Source organism: Carassius gibelio, chromosome A1 (assembly GCF_023724105.1).
Source record: "Carassius gibelio isolate Cgi1373 ecotype wild population from Czech Republic chromosome A1, carGib1.2-hapl.c, whole genome shotgun sequence".
In the NCBI taxonomy this organism is placed as follows: domain Eukaryota; kingdom Metazoa; phylum Chordata; class Actinopteri; order Cypriniformes; family Cyprinidae; genus Carassius; species Carassius gibelio.
Genome location: NC_068371.1, coordinates 8,053,680 through 8,059,464, shown reverse-complemented (window position 1 = coordinate 8,059,464; position 5,785 = coordinate 8,053,680). Strand labels below are relative to the sequence as shown.

At 35.0% G+C, this 5,785-nt stretch overlaps 1 long non-coding RNA gene across 1 annotated transcript; it reads left to right on the top strand.

The window, feature by feature from the left end:
- Positions 1–3,660: 3,660 nt before the first annotated feature.
- LOC127942757 (uncharacterized) lies at positions 3,661–4,530 on the top strand. Its single transcript, XR_008149408.1, has 2 exons — positions 3,661–3,945; positions 4,223–4,530. It is a non-coding gene; the product is annotated as an uncharacterized LOC127942757 (long non-coding RNA).
- The last annotated feature ends 1,255 nt before the right edge of the window (positions 4,531–5,785 follow it).

The following is a 5,785-nucleotide window of genomic DNA, read 5'->3' as shown; positions in this document are numbered from 1 at the left end:
AAATCTAATTATGAGATAACATGCATCAAAGTTTGATTTAAACCATTAATTTCAAATCAGTTCTTTAATATTTTGGCTATAATCTCAAACCTATACAAATGTATTAGTACCGGGCAACAGAATAGAGCAAATCAAATGCAGAATCATTAGTCTAGAAGAAAACTTGAGGTATTAAAGGTCTGTTTAACAACTAGATTATATAACTGAACTGATTTCAACATTTACTGGCTAATCACGTTAAACATAAATATTGGATGATATTCAAATATACATGCAACCAGAGACTGTTATACTCAAGACTGTAACAAAATTGACTAACAAGAATTGGCTGAATCATCAGTGGCTGGCACAAAAACATCAATTAACTTCCTGTCAGTTTGTTTGCACACATAGGAATGTTAATTATATGATAATGAAAATTATTCCAAAATCTGCTTTACAACCAAGGTGTGCTTTGCTAGACATTGGGTTAAAAAACTAATCATGAGGGGTAAGGTAGAATCCCGTCTAAGTATGCAAGGCAACACGCATGCAAATACAGATATAAACACACACGCACATACATATCAATTTCACAACCTTCCTCTAACCCCCAAGCATAGTAAACTGAATATAATTAGTCTTTAATGCAAAGTGTAATTCTTGATTTCTTGTTTTTCACCAAAAATCTGCTTCCTATTGGGTTTATCGCAGATAAACAGAGCGGTGGTAATTGTGGGGGGTTGGGAGGTACCCTCGGGTGTGTGTATTTTCGTGTCTAGGTGTGTATGTGTGTGCCCCAACCTCCAGTTTCATTGTTAGAGTAAACTCACATGTGATCTTGGAAGGTTATTTACTTTCTGTAATTAGGTTTCTTAATCAGCTTTTTCTCAGTGTGTAGAAGAGAATTCAACTGATCTTTGCTGAAACACAGAGACAGAGATGGACAAATAAACACTGACGCCTCTGAATACATTGATGCTCTGATGTTTATTAGTGGTTCACCGAAGTCTGTATTTATTCATCTTAAAATGGAGGATCGGATGGCGGCAAAATGCTATTGTCTTGTCTTTACTTGATGAAAACATTTTTAAATATAAACACAAATGAGCAACCGAATATTAAATGTTCACAGTGAAAATGCTTAAACTGCAGATCACAAAAATGATAACCTGAAAGACGTAATTTTTTTATTGTACTAAAAGGCTGTTGTTTAATGTTGGAAACGCCAATTACCATTGCGCCCTTGCATGAGCAACACATTTACAGTTCAAAAATATATAATGGTATATAGTAGATAATAATATTTAATAAAATGGTTCAAACACAACTTTCACAGTAAAAAAAAAAGTTCACAGTATTGCTGCAGATAAAATATACCTCTGATAACATTAAATAAATATTTTTTCTACATACTATGATTTGGGACATACTAATTTCAAATTTCAAGTATTATTTAGGATGGATAATATGCAAATTGGGATGCAGCAAACGTTTTAAATATGTATATGTTTCTTACAAGAACCCATCGATTCACTACAGGAGGTTTTGATTCATTCCCTGGAGCCATGTGAGGCACTTTTTTATTATGAATGGATTCACTTTATTGGACTTCTTTTGGACTGTTGAACACAAACACCTGTCCACTGCAATTATAAAGCTTGCAAGAGCCAGGACAATTTTTAATATAACTCCGACTGGATTCATTTTGAAGAAGAAAGTCATTTACACCTAGGATGCCTTAAGCCATGGACTATTTGTAATTTTTGTGTGAACTATCTCCTGTCCATTCAGATGGACTCACTTTATTTGTTCCTAATTGAATCAGCCATTTTTTAACAAATTGTTTGATTTGAATGATTCAATTACTAATTTATTAAAACAGTACCTGGTGGTTTAATTGTCATATTTATTCATCCATGCCAAGCCTAAAACAACAAGCCAAGGTGCCAGCTCAAAAACATATTCAGTAAAATATTGTTTATTAATTATCAATATTTACCACCATTTCAGGCCATTTCAAGGACAATCGCTTCATTCAAAAAAAGCGAATTTTTCATTTAATAAAAGTCTGTTTAAAAATGTAACACATTTTGTAATCAATGTGTAAAATTAGCTACAGGAACCCTATTGATCACACAATCCCCATTTTTTTTTTTTTTTTACAATTGGACCACTGACTGTGAGCATGCATACATAAGCAGGCGAGCACAAACAGGTGTGTGATAGAGTTCACAGGAGTAGAAATCAAGAAAGAGTGACTGTCAATGGGACAGCACCTTGTGATTTGAGCTCAATCACCCACACAGAGTGCAAATATCTTGCCTGCAGAGTCCTCCAAGCTACCTGAACATCACCTAACATTATGCTCTTAAAGTACATGCAGCACTGCATAAAAAATAAAACAAATAAAAACATACACTTGCGTGAACAATGCAGCTTTGAAAAAAAGCAGGACTTGGGTTTCCTAAAATATTTATTTCCCCTGATATTCCCATATATTTCCACATCATTATCATAATATATTAATGAAATGTACATGGTGATTCACAGTAAAACAGAGGTTTTCAACTGGTTTTGTATGAAGGAGTAGTTCACCCAAAAATCTAAATTTGTTGACATTTTCTGACAAGACGTAGATGAGTTTGTTTCTTTATGGAAACAGATTTGGTGAAATGTAGCATTACAACACTCTGTAGTGAATGGATGAGAGATTAAACAGATGATAAAAAAAATCATCACAATAACCCACAAGTAATCCAAGTAAAAAGTTGTGAAAAATAATCTTAGTTGTTTTGGCTGAATCGGGAGAGTTTTAAAGAAATACTATATGTTGATCTTTTTTTAAGGGGACATCGGATGAAATGTTCAGATGAAATTTAGGTTTCTGGAGTTTGTGCTAGCTCAGAAAAGCTTTATAGAAAATACTCAGCCAGTTTGTTATGGGCTGTTTCAGTCTGAAACTGTAGCCGGTTTCTACATAGATAGCTAGTCATTTGAATAAAACCATCTCCGAGACATATATGGAGTCCTACACAGCAATTCACCTGTCTTGTATCAACATGGAAGAGAGAGGGGTGGGGTGAACAGTAGCTCATAATCTTTTAAAGAGACATGCACCGAAACGAGTCGCTGTCAACAGGGCTGTTTTTGAAAAGGTAAATAGGGTGTTTTATATGAAGGTATTTTTGATTCAAATTAACTGAGCACCTGTGGCAGTGCGATTTGTAGTTGTAGAGAAAAGCCACACATGTGTATCAGTAAATTTGAAGCCACAGAGATAAATGTTTTAAGAGTTGCAAACCTGTAGCCTTTTTTTCTCTCCCACAAACACAACACAACAGTTACACCTTCTCAAATTCTTCATTGCAGGTGCACAAATCCTATTCTACAAATCACACATTTAGAAACTCGTACGCTCACATTTTTGAAACAATTGCTGCAGTGAATGTGGTGCAAAACGCATTTACACACCCGCATCAAGAAATGTGCAGTCGTGGAGAAATGTTGAACATCCGCAAATCAGTACGTGAATTCATCAAATGAGAGTTGCACACTTGTAGAATATTTTCTCAGAATGTCTTGTATATTTTTCTAACACAAACACAAAGTACATAACTACAGCTTCTTGAATCTGCTGCGATGAATCTCAAACACTGTTTTTTCGCTTTCAAGCGACAAGTTTCGCGCTCTCCCTTTTGCACCGAGATATTTGGTTCAAAAGTGATTTGTGCATCTGTAGAGGTAGTGGGCGGGACTGTTTAGAGATTACAGAATTTCAGCCAATCAGAAGAGCTTACTGAGCCGGTAGATATACGCCCCAAGCAGTTTTACGCCCCTGTTGTTCCTCATGCGTCCAGTAGGGGGAGGCAGTATATTAGTATATGAGCCCAGTCATTTATAAGAACAGCAGACCATATCTATATGTATGATAGCAGCAGACCTTCTTGAAGCGATACGGATGAGGTATGTTAAATAATCTGCTAAAGTACTTGTTGTTGATTGTATTGTGTAATGATGCAACATTTATCATTTATAAAAGATTGATCAATTAAATAAGAAAGAATAGCGATATCAATTCAAAAGATGGATCAGTTTATTTCGAGAGGCAAAAGTACTTGATTGAGTCAGATGTTCTGTCTGACTCAAACTTAACTAACCACAGTCTATCATCAATGGACAAAAAAAAAAAAAAAAAAAAAAAAAAAAAAAACAATCAAAGTGACTTGACACTTTTTCCAAGTGTTCCATCAATATTGTTCATTGAAGATCAGGAGCGAATTGATGTTATCTACACTCAGATGACTTCAATTTTGGATGGCACACCTACACACACCCACAGTGACCAGATCAGATTCATTATGGATGTCCCTTTTCCAGAGGTATGGTCTTGTGTGTTAGTTGTGCTCTGCATGGTGTCATATTCACATTGTTTTTAATGTCAAATAGTTTATCCATAATGTTAGATAATTTCTATAAAATAATAGTTTTGTGCTTAATATAGAAAAGGAACTTTGGATTTTGTTGTAAAAAAAAAAAAAAAAAGCAAAATGATGCTTGGCTTATTTGGGCTGTGATAAATCTTTCTCTGGTAGTCCATCATCTGTGCTCTTGCTGTTGTGAAAGATGTGTCCATCTTGGATACTGAGGAGAAATTCCTTCGAGGACCTGTCATTGACGCAAGGTACTGTAAGGATCCTATAAAGGAAAAAAAAAATTGAAACATGACATCCTGCCATTATTTATAAATAACCATTGTTTTCTACCACTATGCAACTTTTGCTTTTTTATTTATTTTTATCAGTGAGTGGGATCACTTTGACAGCAGGATAAAGAAACAATTAAAGAAGAGTGGCAAACCATAGGAGAGTCATCTACAGGAGTCATGCTGTTAAGAAATAACCAAGTCATGGTGTTAATAAATTTTTTTTGTGAACAACAATATTGTCTTTCTTTTAAATGACCCTTGGAACTTTAGAAAATTGTTAAATTTTGTTGGTCTTCATAAAATGCTATGTAGAACATGTTCTGTTGCTGTATAACGAGCAATTGTGAATTGTAAAGCAAATATTTCATTTAGGATCCATATGATTACACAGTACTGTATGTCTAATAGCCTGAATATGGTTAATATCTAAATATAACTTAATATAAATTCACAACATCATATATCAGTCAATCTCTGTATATAAAAACAGTTTATAAATATATATAAATAATACATTTTACAGTAAGTCATAGGTCTGCAGCCTCCCCCTACTGGACGCATGAGGAACAACAGGGGCGTAAAGTAAAACTGCTTGGGGCGTATATCTACCGGCTCAGTAAGCTCTTCTGATTGGCTGAAATTCTGTAATCTCTAAACAGTCCCGCCTACTACCTCTACAGATGCACACATCACTTTTGAACCAAATATCTCGGTGCAAAAGGGAGAGCGCGAAACTTGTCGCTTGAAAGCGAAAAAACAGTGTTTGAGATTCATCGCAGCAGATTCAAGAAGCTGTAGTTATGTACTTTGTGTTTGTGTTAGAAAAATATACAAGACATTCTGAGAAAATATTCTACAAGTGTGCAACTCTCATTTGATGAATTCACGTACTGATTTGCGGATGTTCAACATTTCTCCACGACTGCACATTTCTTGATGCGGGTGTGTAAATGCGTTTTGCACCACATTCACTGCAGCAATTGTTTCAAAAATGTGAGCGTACGAGTTTCTAAATGTGTGATTTGTAGAATAGGATTTGTGCACCTGCAATGAAGAATTTGAGAAGGTGTAACTGTTGTGTTGTGTTTGTGGGAGAGA